The following is a 14,468-nucleotide window of genomic DNA, read 5'->3' as shown; positions in this document are numbered from 1 at the left end:
TACTCTCCAAACAGATCCAGCATTGAACACCCTGTCCTTTTCTTGTCCCCACCCCACAGTGATTGCTCTGACAACGCACAGCTCCAGACAACGGTGTTCCACCCAACAGGCAGTGCTTCCCAGGCTGGCTGCCCCAATGGGATGTTTAGGACAGATGTGGGAGAAAAGGGAGGCAGCTGTTTTCCTTGCGGCGAGGTTGAGGTGTGAGGGTTGGGAGCTGAAGTGATGAAACCCTGCAGATTTGTTATTGTTACAAATTATGACTTGTTTGAGCCCTCCTCCTTGGGTTTTGATCTGTTGCGTTGGTGCTAATCCATATGTTTATGCTCTGCCAGCCTAGGGTTCAAAGCGGTGTAATTCCACTTATTGCCAGGACCACACATCCTACCCTGCTCTGCTGCACCGCTGCTGCCTTCATGTTGGTCTTTGTGGGACCCCTCATTGGTCATTGGGCAGGGGGCAAGAGACTGAGGAGAAGGAAAACATCCATTTTATACAAAACTATTAACATGCACCTGGGACAGAGGATTGTGTGTCGTTGAGCATGGGCTGCTTTGTGACATTGCCACCAAATCTCGTTGCTCCACGCTTCATTTTGAGCCCAATCTGGTCAAACCTTTGAATAACTCACCCAGTCCGTCTGTTCTTGTCTTCTTTTGGCCTTTTCCTTGCACTTGTAAGTCGTCCTGTTAACCTTTTTCTGTCCTGTAGAGAGCCCCAATGAGATAACAAAGGGCTGTGCACCGCTGACCAACACGATACAGCCAGATGTGCCAGGTCCTACCCACAGACTATGAGGTAAGGAGTTTCTTACGCAAGCCAAGAGTGTGGAGCTGAGTGGGAAGAGCAGGTGCTGTATGGGACAAACCCTCCTAGCCACGATGCTGGACACATTCACATTGCTGTGCTGGGAGAGGAGGAGCTGAGGATGAGGAGCCTGCCCGGTGCTCTGGCAGGATGCTCCATCTCTGAGTCACGGCTCTCCTGGAGCCACACCAGCTCCTTGGCCAGACAAGCTTTTCCTTCATTAACTCTTTCCTGCAGGAGAAGCAGAAGCTGATTAATTACAACTTAGGCTTTTTTTTTTTTTTTTTCTTTCTATTAAACTCCTGTGAGCTCCAGGGGAAGAGCCTTAAGACTCGACTCTGATCCTGCTGCCACTGACGCCAGTAAAAAGCTCTCCACAGACGTGGATGGGAGGAGGCAGTGATTCCACGCCTGCGTTCAGCCTGGAGCATGGCCACACTGGGAGCTGGTGCTCCTCCTTCCCAATGCTGTCCCTTATGCAGCCCCTGCCCTGGGGGTGGCATTGTTGGAGTGACCGTTCCTCCTGGTCCCAGCCATCCCATCACCACCCAACCCTTCCTCTTGGATCTCATCGTTCTTCACCTCATAAAGGAAGACTCAACACCTCTCACCTTCCAAGCCTAATGGACTTAATTAATTGGACTTTGAAATAGTGATGACCAGATCTTCGGTGATAGATTTTGGCTCATTCCCAGAGCTCACAACTGCATTCCCAGAAGAGAAATATTCACAAACAAGGACCAAATCACAGCTCCTGCAAGTGGGCGAACCTTAGGAAAGCACTGCTCAGCTGTGTTTTTTTAGTTCACGGGTAGCTCAGGTTCTCAGTGCAGAATAGGGACACCAATGAAAGCAGTGCATTATTTACTCAGCGTGCAACCAATGCAACCATTCTGGATATAGGGCAGCATAGTTCAAAGTCAAGTTTTGCTTTGTTTCTTGTGCTGCAAGTCGTTGGCTGGCAGTGGCCCAGCACTGCTCAGGCTGCTGACAGAACTGTCTACCAGGGCTGTGAGCTGTGCTGCAGCTTGTCACTCCTGTAATTGAGCCACGCTGTGGGCAGCAAACACCCACTGCACTCACCAGGCCCTCAGGGCTCGGCCTTTCTCCTGAGTCACAGCACAGTGATGTGTCACCTTCTCTTCCCATCCCGCTTTCTGAGGGCAGCAGCTCCCAGCACCCCACCAACCCCGCGTTGAGGCTGCAGGAGGAGCCGTGCAGCTGCAGGTCTGCCCACTGACATGCACGGCCGTCTGTCTGTCTGTCCTTCCAGGGGTGGGGAGGGGGTTCAGTGGCACTCCGAGCACCTGGGGGTACAAAAGTGGAAGAGCTCTCATTAACAGGGAGGTTAAAGAAGCCAGGATATACGACGAAGTGAGGAAAAACGGGTTCGGCAGACATCACATTTCATCTTTATTCCTTTTTCTGTCAATCCATTCCTTATTGCCTGGTAAATTCTCTTTCAGGGGACCTCGGTTCGGCAATTCAGAACTGTTTAAATCCCCCGGCTGAGCACGACCTCGCAGGCAGGTTGTTTAATATTCAGGGTCAGATTTCCAATGGCCTCAGTGCCTCAGCTCAGCTTCAGTTGTTTCTGCAAAGCTATAAAAGTTCACAGGGAAAAAAAAAAAAAACACCATGCAACCACCCCAACCTACGCTCAGTTTGCAGTTTTACCATTGGTGGGGGCTCATAGAAAGGCTGACCACTTTTGCATAAGGGCTTGAGAGCGGATTTCCACACAAACAAAGAGGAACCACGCTTTGCAAATGTGTCTCAGCAGAGCAGATTCCTGCAGAATGGAGTTGATACCTGCACTAACCCAAGTGGCTCCTGCACTGCATCTCCCCCTCTTTACTGAGGTCTCCCAGCACATCACAACCCATTTGTCTACAGCCACACGATCACAAACAGAGCGTTTCTCCACTTCAGCTGCCACAAACAGATGCTCCATGCTGCAGAACAAAGGATCTGGGAGATGGTTGAGTGCTCCTTCTCCGTGTGCGTGGCCCCTTCTAACTGTATGCAGCAGAGAAAACACAACAACTTATTTAGAGTGGGCAAAGTATGTGGTTAAGATTCATTGCCTGCTGCAGTCAGCAGGGAGAAGCACTGGGAAAAAGGAGACCTGAAGCGCTGATAACTTTGACCAGAATATTTTCTCTCCATGCCAAAAACAATCTTTTGCCAGAACATATTCTTTTCACTACTGATGTTTTTCCAAATTCCCATTCCTGTAGTGCTTACAAACAGGGCAGAAGAGCTCTAGAATTGCTTCCAGCTCAAAGTCATGCCTCCCCCCCCCCCAACTGCACCTCTTCCCCCCATTCTAGGTATATTTTCATTAGCTACCCAACCTCTGGTTCTGATTAAATAACTTGTATAATTAGATTGAGACATCTGCTCATCCCTGGGGGAAGAAATCCTTTTCAGCACTGGACCAAGTCTGATTTGGTTAATTACCTTTGCAGTTCTGTATTAATGCAGTTTTTTGATGGCAAGATGCTGTGGTATCAGGCTTATTCCTCCTGGCTTTCACAGCACTACAGTGAGACAGTTCAGGGATTAGGAATCAGGCACCAAGCCCAGGATTTCCTTCCTCTCTTCACTCATCTCAACACTCTTCTGTTTTTTGCTGATTAAAATATTTGGCTTTGCTCACCTGTTGAATACAGTTTCCAGGCTCTCTGAGGTGCAAGGATAACCGACTCCCAGTGACTGCCACAGAGCAACACATCCTGGGTTGCTTTGGAGTAATTACATTTCTCAGGGCTCTTTGACGATACAAATATTTATCAGTGAGCAAATCATAGGATGGCTTGGGTAGGAAGGGTCCCTAAAGACCATCTGCTTCCAAATGCATTGCTCTTGGCACTGCTGCCTTCTCGGTTCAGCCCTCAGAGATGCAGCATCCACAGGAATACGGCAACCTGCTCAGCCCTGCCCACACTGCTCCTTTCCTTTGGTGACTGCAGGTGGCAGCTCTTGCAGCCAGCTGTGTGCTGAGCTCCAGCTGTGTGCCACGTTCCAGCTGTGCAATGAGCTCCAGCTGCAGTGCAGACAGAGGCTGTCTGTCAGACAAGCATCACCAAAGCTGCATAAAACCATGTGCACGGATGAAGAAGTGGAGATTTGCATGAAAGCTTGGAAAAATGCACTTGGAGAAGTGAGTGGCAGCAGCCCAGTGGGTGCCAGCCCTGGGGGGTCTGCAGAGCTGTCGGCAGACACTGCTCCAAATGCAGGTGGGTGCTGCCCACAGCTCCAGCAGCCCAGTGCCCCCAGCTCCGGGGCATTTCAGCAGGTTGCTCTGGCCCCAGTGCTGCTGGCAACGGTGAGAACCCAATGAGGAGCAAAATGAATGTTGTGCAATCGGGCATTTTTCTATCAACAGATGGAAACACCTAAAAAGATGTAAATCGGCTGTTTGATAATCAGGCCATAACACAAGGAGAGTCTGAGGTTTCCCAGGGAAACTTCTACTCTCAGAGGCACGTACTTGCTGTTTATGTGACATGCCAGCCTGTCTCAGGGCTGTCTGAGGAGCTCTCCTGGGCAGCCAGAAGGCGCCTTCACATAAAATCGTCCCGGCTCATCTCAAAGCAAAAATATATTCAGCGCAGGATATAATTGTAACACAAATCTGTGAGTTTTATTTAAAAAAGTGCTAGAATGTGAAAGGATGGGGAGGAGAGGCAGAGGGCAGAAGAGCAGACAGATGCCCACAGGAGCTGTGTCCGGCACTGGGCTGTCAGCAGCACTGCGCTCCAAGCAATGCCGCCTCGCAGCTCTGCTCTGCTCTGACAGGTTGCAGAGATTTCCCGTGGCAGAAGTGATGTTTGTTATTCAATAGCTGTTAGGGTGTTTTGTTTGTTTTATTTTTTCTTCCCGCAGCTTCGTCCAGTTTGTTTGTTTGAAATTCATGGAAGCCTTCGACAGCCAAGGCGGTGTGCGGCAGATAAGGGAAACGTTTCACAGAGGGCCAGCTCCTGGTGTTTGGGGAAGCAGAAATAATCAGTGCATCACCTCTGGTTGGCTTCTTCACGCTGCTCACAATTGCTGTCCTTTCATCCTACACCTCACTGAGGAATCTGTCTGTGGAGCTGCCCCTTGAGTGGATGTGTTGCTATAGCCTGGACCGACTTCATTCCCAAGGTCTACAGATGCTTTGATGGCAATACTAGATGACCTTCAATGGTCCCCTCCAACTCAAATGGGGAGGTTGGTGGTCCTGCATGTGGCTGGGGGGTTGGAGATTCATGATCCTTGAGGTCCCTTCCAACCCTGGCCATTCTGTGATTCATTCTGTGATTCTGTGAACTCAAATGATTCTACGATTCTATGAATTTCACCTGATGGCAACCAAGAGCACGCAAACACCCAAAGTGGGGAAATGCTTTGAGCAGTGACCACTATAGAATCAGAGAATCACAAAATCACTGAGGTTGGAAAAGCCCTGTGAGCTCCCCCAGCCCAAACCCACCCCACCCCCACCATGCACACTGACCATGTCCCCAAGGGCCACATCCCCATGGTTCTGAACACCTGCAGGAACAGTGACCCACCACTCTCAGGGCAGCCCATGCGTCACCTCTCTTTGAAGAAGAAATTTCTCCTAATATCCAACCTGACTTCCTAACATCCAACTGCTGATGCACCAGGAGCCCGCAGTTTGTGCCTACCAGAAATTTATCATCTTCAGTGGTGAATTCCTCAAAGTGCATCTCAGGAGGTGATGCTTCCTACTGCATGTGGCAGCAGATGGGTGCAGCAGCTCCCAGGCTTCAGCCCAGCCCTGAAACCAAAGTCCAGGTGCCAGAAGGATAAGACAACAGGAAGGTGTGATGCACCCCTGGCAGAAGGCGTCCCAGCAGCCACACAAAGCTGGCATCTCACCAGGAGCAGTTGGTGGCTTTTCCTCAGTGAGCTTCTGTAAAAAGAAACACTGGATCACGAGGAGCCAGTGGGAGGGATGGGAGAAGACAAAGTGTCGTGTCTCTCTGGTATCCCTTCTGTGCGTGCTGCAGATGCCCAATTCCCAGATCTCCTGCAGGGCTCCTCCATCACAGCCCACCCGCAAAGAAAGGCCCAAAAAGCAAGCCGGATCCAATTGCACAAAGCTGGATCATGGATCATAAAGACAGCTTTGCTTAGTTAATCCTCTGATTGATTTTAAGGCCTCGCAGAGACTCAAAGACTATTAAGAGATTTGTGTTGGCAATGCTTCCCACACGAGCACTGTTTCTGCCCTGGCTCACCCAATGCTTAATCAGTCGTGGCCTCAGCCCCTTCTGAGGACAGAGCAACCCCTGAAACTTTCATTTACATCACAAACCTCTCTCTAACCATTTGGTGACACACCCTCTGGAAGAGCAGTGCCCATGCACAAGCAAAGCCCTAGCGGGCTGCAGACCCCAAAGCCGTGGCTGCCGCGCTCCTGGCACTCCCAGGACTTGTCTGGAGTTCTCTTTCCTTTGCAGCATGGTGCCATGGTGCAACACGCTGCGCTGCCACACGTCCTCCAGTCTCACCAAACCCACTGCCCATGCGCTCGCCTTGCTGTGCTCTCCATTTGGCAGCAGCTCTGCGACGCATCCCCAGCTGCTCCCTGTCTCACTCCACAACCCCATCTCTGCTGGGACGGGATGCAATGTGCTGAGTGTGCAGACCTGGAGTGCTTGCTCTTGCTTTGACTGCAGCTGCTCATGTGCCTGCCTGTTTGCTGCAGCACCTGCCTCCTCATGTCCAGATTCAAACTGCAGATAATACAACCCTGCTAGCCTCCTGGGCAGGGTTGTGTGTGCTGGGAGAAACGCTGCCCTTGAATATTGGGTGTGAGTCTGTGGGATTCTTCAGATAGTTTCTGCTTCTGGCTTGTCTGGAAGAGGCTGAAGCCTGACCCTCAGCCCCAGCTTGCTGCTCTTTGCCAGGAACCATGCCCAGGTGACAGCCAGCAGGTGCGGCTGCTTTTCTCGTTGCCAGTATCCCAGATTATTTGTGTCAAACCAAAATATGAGCAGTTCTGTTTCCTCCTGTCAGTTGGGTGCTTTGCTACAGCAAATAGGAGCTTTCCACAGAGCTGGTTTTTAAGCAGCAGCCCAAATGTTTGTTTGGCTTTTCAGGCTTGGTCCAGGGCACTGGCAGCCTCCTGAGCTGAGCCCTGTGGACACCCTTGGGCAGGAAAGAGCTCTTCAGCACAGACTGTTGTTGGCACAGAGCAGTGCAGCCCAAGATGCCACCGAGGATCAGGACGTGCTTAGCCTCCTCCCCAGGCTGGCAGCCAGGCTGCAAGCGGTGCTGTTGCTCAGTGAGATGCAACCTCCTGGATTTCCTCCCTGGGTTATGCCACAATGGCAGAGGAGGAAGCGTTGGACTGTGCCCAGTGTACGCTGTGAGCAATGCAAAATGCGCTCTCGAGCTTTGCTGAACGGTTTGTTTCACTGCAGGCAGATGCCAGGTGTTGCACAGAGCCCTCACGTCAGCAGCAGGGCAGGTTGCATACATGACACAGCTCACAGGGTTGGGCTGCTGCTGCCAGCTGCACACGGGGCATCACAAAGTGGGATTGGGATGCTTGGTCCAGGCCTCAGGGCGTGAGTGTGTGCAGAGCAGGAGACCCACCACATACAGCACCCATGGAGCCAAATGAAAGAGATGTTCGTGGGTTTTTGCAGCAGCTTGAAAGGGGATGAAAAACTCAGGGGAGGGCTCTTCACGTGCCAGAAGCCTTCAAATGGAAAGATCCCAAAACAACAAGAGCTGGTTTGAAAGCATCAAGCCTTTACCTGGCTCTGCCACTGCTTTGTGTCCCCACTGTGGGGTTGAGGAGTGTCCCAGAGCTGTTCTCTCTGTCTGTGGGATCAGAAAAGCAGCCAGAGAGGATGGCATGGGGGGGGAGGTCAGCACAGGAACACCCAGCACCCGTGTGGGAACCGCTGGCAGCGAGCGCACAAAGCAACTTCACTTGAGATGACCAGGAAAGGGAGAAGCCTGCAACTATCAACCATTCAACCAGACAGCACAGAGGAGTAACGAGCTTGAAGCCCCTGAGAATCAGGCCTAACAGCAGCCAAGGAACAGAGGCTTCTTAAATATAAGCTGAGCCTAACGAGCCCAAACGACCCTTTCGTTCAAGCCACTGATGGCGCCAATGACAGAACTCGTTTCTATTCCTCAGCAGAGCTGACCCACGGGCACCCAGCAGAGGTGGGCAGTGGGATGTCACAAACCACTGCCTTCAGATCAGCGACCACAGCAGGACAGGGAGCTGCAGGAGCTGCCTCGTTTCTGCCTTTTTTAATAGGGTGAGAATTCTGAAGCTGTGAGACAGGAATGCAGGCAGAGACCTGGCAGCTCCATGGTGCTCAGCTGAGCAAAGAAAGCTCTGTTAATAACCCATAACCCCCAGAGGGAGGGAGGGAAGGAGGGCCGGTTCTGTTTTTGCTTAACCAGGGTCTCCTGCCATTCCTGCATTATAATATCAAAGACCTGTGTGCTGAGAACTAGATAGAAAAGCAGGAGCAGCCCCAAATGGACATGTGCCAAACCTGTGGATCTCAGTGGGGTTTGCTGCGGGAGGGCAGGATTGGAGACACAGTCTGGGGAAGCAAAGGCTCAGGGGACAGGATCAGTCTCTAATTATCGTGCAGTTAATGTGAACGAGCAGCTGGGTGAGGAGAGGGAGGGAGAGCAGACATCAGATGAGCAGCACTGACCTGAAGCTAAGGAAGGAGAAGTTTACACCAGACACAGAGAAAATAATCATAAAGAACTGGCATAGAGCAGAATCCTGCAGGGAGGAGCTGGAAAACTCAATTTCAGGATGCACTTACAAGGAAACCAGGTGCAGTGTGAGCAGGAGAGGTGCAATGATGACGGCAGCAGAGGGACCTGGTGGTCTTACAGCCTTGCTGTTCCCAATGGCCCTGGGTGTGCAGTGCCTGGAGAATGGATGGGCAGCAGTAATCTACCAGCAGCACCACTGTCAGCAGGAACCATCTGGGCATTTAGCATACTGTTATATCAAAAAGAACAGAATGTGGTGGTCAGAAACACTCTAAAGGAATAGTGAGGGCCATTTCTACCAGTATCTCTCTGGGAAAATGTACATGCACAAGGACTGAGTGCTGCTGTATTCTAATCTGAGTTCAGCAAATCCTGCTCCTGCTCCAGTACTGAACACTCAATAAATGATGCTCAGCCACTCCATCCCATTAAGGACCTCCACAATCACGTGTTTCAGATTCCAGCACCTTGAGGGGCAAACTCAAGCATCTCAGTTGCCTTCGGGTGCCACCAGGGCCAGCAGCTGCATGGGAGCACAGCAGATGGGCATTTTCTGTCAAAGCATTCCAAGGGAAAAGAATGGTTTTGACGTGGGTGGGTTTTTTTTCGGATTGTCATTCTGAAGGATCACAAGTTTTCTAAAAGTATTTTGACACTTCCAAGAAAAATAATATCTGTTCTTTGGCACATGCATTGATTGTGTGATAGTTTTAATATTACAGATTAATACAGATCCTTCTGTGTAATTAGACCGAACCTTGCTAAGACTTTGAGTGTTGTGCTATGAATTGTCAGCCTGGCTGAGTATCTTCAAACAGCTGAGAATTAGAACTTGGCTGTGCTTGCTGTGGTTCGAGCCAGAGAGAAAAACAAGTAACCAAACGGTAACGTAAACTTCAATGGAAAGGTAATTTTGCTCTGCTGGTTGACTAATGATTTTGGCTGAAAATGTACGTTCACCAAACTGCCCCTTTGTATTGTAATGAGTCAAATCCAATTTCCTATCGTCAAACTTGCAGACGGCAGCCAAGAAAATCATGGTTAATTGAGGTGAATTATGACACTGGGTTTGTAGCTCTGCTGGATGGGGATTGTCTCTGTCCAGGTTACTCAGCCAAGCTGAGGTTTCAATTCTGTATTTCAGATTCTAGCAAACAGGTTCTTTCTGATGAGAAATACCTGAAGGAATTTGGACCCAGCGTAACATCTTTATGAGATTAGAGCCCCTTGGTCCCAACAGGACCCAGGAGGCAGATCTTCCACATTTAAGGAGAAAACCCACCAGCTTGTTCAAAACCATGAAGCCCTGTTAATCCCCAGGTTACAGCACAGCTGAGGCAGATTGTAATGCCTCCTGTGGGAGATGAGCAGTGGTTGCAGCCACAGCAGCCTGACAAAAGCCCTGCTAGCAATCAACCCCTTATCTCTGCACCTGACCTCATGCTTGGCTATGCCCTATCTCAGGTCAGGAAGAGGACTCTTGCCCTGGATGCCCAACTCCCCCTTTGAGTTTCAGGAACAAGCCTGTCCACAGCTGAGGAGCCTTCTGGTTTCTTCCCACCAAGAACTTGTTTGCTGCAGCCTCAGATGAATCCTTCCTACAACTGTGGTTAACCTCTTCCTATGGTTAGGCTTCTTATGATTCACCTATGCTAAACATTTTGCAATTAAACTCCCCCAGAGAGCAAAACAAGCCTTTATGAGAGCTGCAGAAGGCCTCTGTCTCTGGCTGAACCGGGTCTTCTGCTTTTGTTCCCATGGCTTTTTCATAACTGCTTTGCTAGTTCTCATCCTCGGGTTGCAAACTGGTGTGACCATAAGCTTTCATGAGATGGTCTGAAAATACAGAGAGAAAGAATGCTGGTGGGTCTTTCAGTCTATTCCTTGAAACTAATCCTTTTTGATTGGTAGAAACACATTTTGATGAGACAAGTAAACCCCTCCAGCAAAGCAAGTCCCTAAAATACAGCAAGGTACATATCTTAGGATGCTCCTAAATTCACAAATATAGGCAATTTACAAAAAGAAAAAAGGGGATCATCACAAAGAGAAGAAACTGCACCACAAAACGGCTCCGAAAACAGATGCACAAAACCAAGGTCTAAATACTGGAATCATCATGAAAGCCATTTTTGAGTTAAAAATATCATTGGCAATACCTAATTATTGGTGAGATCTGTTAGAAGTATTTTCCATGTTCAGAGAACGCTCACAGCTCAACAACAATCCTTCACCACTTCTGTATGAAGGTTTAAAAGCATTTCTATAATTTCAAGGGGAAAAAAAAGAAAGGTTCAGCTCCGACTCCGAGCCAAAGTTTGCTGTGCAGTTAAAAAGTAAATGAACTTGTGGGTTTGACTCCTCTGTTTCCTTCTCACAGTGCTTCTACACTCCGACGGCAGAGCACACAGCCTGAACACGGAGGCTTCATGTTTTATTAATGGTGTCCAATTCATTTCCTGTTTTCATGCTGATAACCTACCGAGGTAGAGGAAGGAATTCAGGTGGCAAGACCTCAGATCCATTTTTCTTCTACCCATGAACGGTTCTCAAGCGGGTATTTCACCAGCAAAATCTCCTCATTGCATGTATTACTGCACTCCCTCCCCAGCAGAACCTGGGCTGCCTTCATTGCTGCGCCTTGGAGAGCCTCTGTGCTCTCCTCAAGGTGAGAGCCTGTAGGTTCTGATCCGATTGACATTCACTTGTTATTTTCGCTCCTGTCCTTTCTACATCACCAGCCTCATAATGCACCAAAATCCTACCCCAGCTTGTCAAACCAAGCCTGCATTAGCAACACCGTTCCCTGTCTGTAGAAAAGCCAATTCCTGGTTAAAGACAAATCATTGCAGAGGTCAACCCAGCTATTCAAGGAGATCTTACTTTTGTCCAAAACAGTGTTACCACTCTAATGAAATGGGGCAATTTTAAGAAAGCCAATGCTTTGTGCATTCTTTTCCAAGCAGAGCTCTTATGTCTCTTTCCAAGTGAGCTCTCCACGCTTGCAGCACTTCATAAGACTCACCTACAGCACAACAGCAGTACTGGGAGGGGTCTGCCCATGTGGGAGGTAAAATGCATTAGGTGCTGAAGATAAGCAGTAATCCTGGCACCCGGGGAAGCTGGAGCTGGTGCAGTACCTGCCAAGCGCTGTCTGCCATATGTGCTACGGATGTTTGAAATGCAGACTTTGCTCCGGCACCTCCTGGGAAAGCAGACAGCTCTGCTTCAGCCCAGCAGCAGCTCTGAGCACCTCATTAGCTGCTTTCTTCCACAGCCATCAGCCAGGAAAGTTGACCACACTAACAAGCACCTTGTCCCAGAGCTGTGGCTCTCACGGGGAGCAGCAGAGCAGCAGCAGTGCATGGGCTCTGCCCAGCAGCAGCACTGCCATTGGGTGCAGCTCTGCCCTGTGCCACTTCACACCAGCCTTCACAGAGGCCTGCTCTGCAGTTCCTCAGGCTGGAGACACAATACAGAAGGGAGTCTGACAAAACACTTCTGCAAAGAGCATAAAACTCCTTTCTGAAAGACAAGAAACAATGATGTTTCCCCCACGATTCCTACACTGGCCAGGGATGCCCATCCTGCTCCAATGCTTCACCTTCCCTTTAAACAAGGAACACATTAACAACAATTACTCTCCTCCAGCTTCTTCTTCCTAGGAAAGCTTCCCCCTGAGCAAAGCTTCCCCTGCACAGCACAGCCCTGCTCTGTGGTACAGGAGGGGCTGTGCCACTGAACTCTCAGGGTTTCTTTTAGGACTTTTTTCTTTGAAAGATAACCAGCCCTGTGATGGGATCGGTAACCTCCTCTGCGCTGGCAGAAGATGTGCACGCCTGGAGGTGCGAGTGTGTGGTCTTTGGGTGTGGGGAGGAGGGAAGGGGGGCTGACCTGAATGTTGGAGTTCAGAGCAGACTTTTTTTGCTTTGCCTTCTCTTGCACTGGGAAACCCAAGCACTTAAAGGAGTTCCCTTTCCTACCTGTGATGGAATAAAAGCGTCGCAGAGCTGAGCTGCCTCTTGGTGAGCAGAAGCACTGCGGGGCTGAGGCTGGAAGGGATCCTGGAAGGGAACTCGCACAGGACCACATCTTCTGCCTTCTGAGTCTCTATTCCACATCTTCAATGCCACCCTCGTGGTTTCAGAGGAGAAGAAATGCCATTATTTTACAAATGGGAGTGGAGATCCTCAGGTCAGCCAGGACATTTGCAGCTAGAGCACACAGAAATACCCACATACCATAACCTTAGTTCAGAAATGAGAGAACTGGCCACCTCACACCCCTTCAGCATATTCTACACAAACATTGAGCGGATGGACACAGAGCCACGTGTGCTGTAGGAGTCTCAGTGCCCAGCTTCCTCCTGTCTCAATGATTTAGCCCTGGTCTGGCAGGGAGACAGGACCACAGGTCTCTGCAATTCTTCCCTTACAGACAATTTTTGTTTGACTTGTTGTTAATCTGTGGTGACAGAAACTCCACAGCCCCCCAGCAATCTGCTCCAGCAGTGACCTACCTCTACCATCAGAAGGATTTCCTATTTTTTCCCCTGACTCTCCAGGGCCCAGTTTAAGCCATTATAAGAAGAGTGTGGGAGAACGGAGCTCTCTCTCCTCCTCGCTGCACCATTTTGCTTGTGTGGCAGCAGCTCTGCTGTAGCCTATTTGTCTCCTCCGGACCAAACAAAACACAAACACACTTTTGTCAGTCCCTCTTTGCAAACTGTGCTTTCTAACTTTCTATTTAGACATTCTTACTGTTCACTTCCAGACGTGCATCAGCTGGAGAACATCTCTCACGAATTCCACTTCAAGTTTTGCTGCTGTTCAGTAGCATGGAAGAATGACTGCACATCTTCCAGTGACATGTTTGTACACCTTAGCATGGTGTTGGACTGGTTTTGTACAAAAAAAAAAGAGAGCTTAGATTGCATTTTCAAGCACCAGAGTGTGACGCAATGCCAGGCACTAAAGCACCTCCAGCCCTGTAGGTCTGATGGGGCACAAAAGAGAGGAGCCCATGTTCACATCCCCACGCCCAGCACAATCTGTATTGCTGATAACATCAAGAAGCATGTGATCACATGGCCCAGCTGGCATTGCTGACGGATCCTAGCATCTGCTTTTTTTTTCTTTTAAAGAAATAAGTCATCTAATGCTCGGTGCCCCCATAGGGGCATATGGCACCCTGCTTAAAGAGGCTGCAGGTCAGAAAAATGTGAAGTCCTTTTTGGAATACTTCTTCAACTGTCAATGCAATAATCAGAGCAAGAACATTTCTGACTGCAGGCAAAATAATTTTAAACCATTGGACACTCTTTATGGTCATTGTCTTTGAAAGCTGGCTGTCCTGGTGCTGGAAGGATACAGGTGAAGCCAACTGCTTGGGATCACCCAGCTCTGCTGATGGGCACAGTCACAGGGTGGCATGTTATGTAAACACTCCTGCTCTGCATTCTTGGCAGCAGACCACATGAAAATTCCCTTCAGATGTTGATGGGATTTAAAAAAAAAAAAAAAAAAAAAATCATATGTATGAAAATCACCTTATCATTTACAATGCAAATCTTGGAAGGAAAGTTGGTAAATTAAGTTAGAGAATCGCCTAAATTAAGCTGGCATTCTATTCCAGTGCTTCAAACTCTGAAAACATTGCTGGCTGACAAAACAAGCCCTGGAATGATTAGCAAAAACCCTCCTTCAGAGGCAGCAGACGAGCAATCCCTTTGAACCTTCGCAGCACATCATAAACGCTCAGCAGACTTACAGTGTGGCAGTCCCAATGCTATCAATTATTTACCCTTTTTCTGTTTACCTTCAGGCAGCAAGTAATTATTTTTAAATATTAATTTAGTTGTGTCATGTACAGTTTGTGGT

At 49.2% G+C, this 14,468-nt stretch overlaps 1 long non-coding RNA gene across 1 annotated transcript; it reads right to left on the bottom strand.

Moving 5' to 3' along the window:
- Positions 1 to 4,429: 4,429 nt before the first annotated feature.
- On the bottom strand, positions 4,430 to 5,870 carry LOC146542803 (uncharacterized). The gene is made up of 2 exons (XR_014879574.1): positions 5,487 to 5,870; positions 4,430 to 4,793 (listed from the first exon to the last, which is right to left on the bottom strand). It is a non-coding gene; the product is annotated as an uncharacterized LOC146542803 (long non-coding RNA).
- Between the last annotated feature and the right edge of the window lie 8,598 nt (positions 5,871 to 14,468).

Source organism: Meleagris gallopavo, chromosome 25 (assembly GCF_905368555.1).
Source record: "Meleagris gallopavo chromosome 25, MGAL_WU_HG_1.1, whole genome shotgun sequence".
Classification (NCBI taxonomy): Eukaryota; Metazoa; Chordata; class Aves; order Galliformes; family Phasianidae; genus Meleagris; species Meleagris gallopavo.
This window is presented reverse-complemented; position numbering and strand designations above follow the sequence as displayed.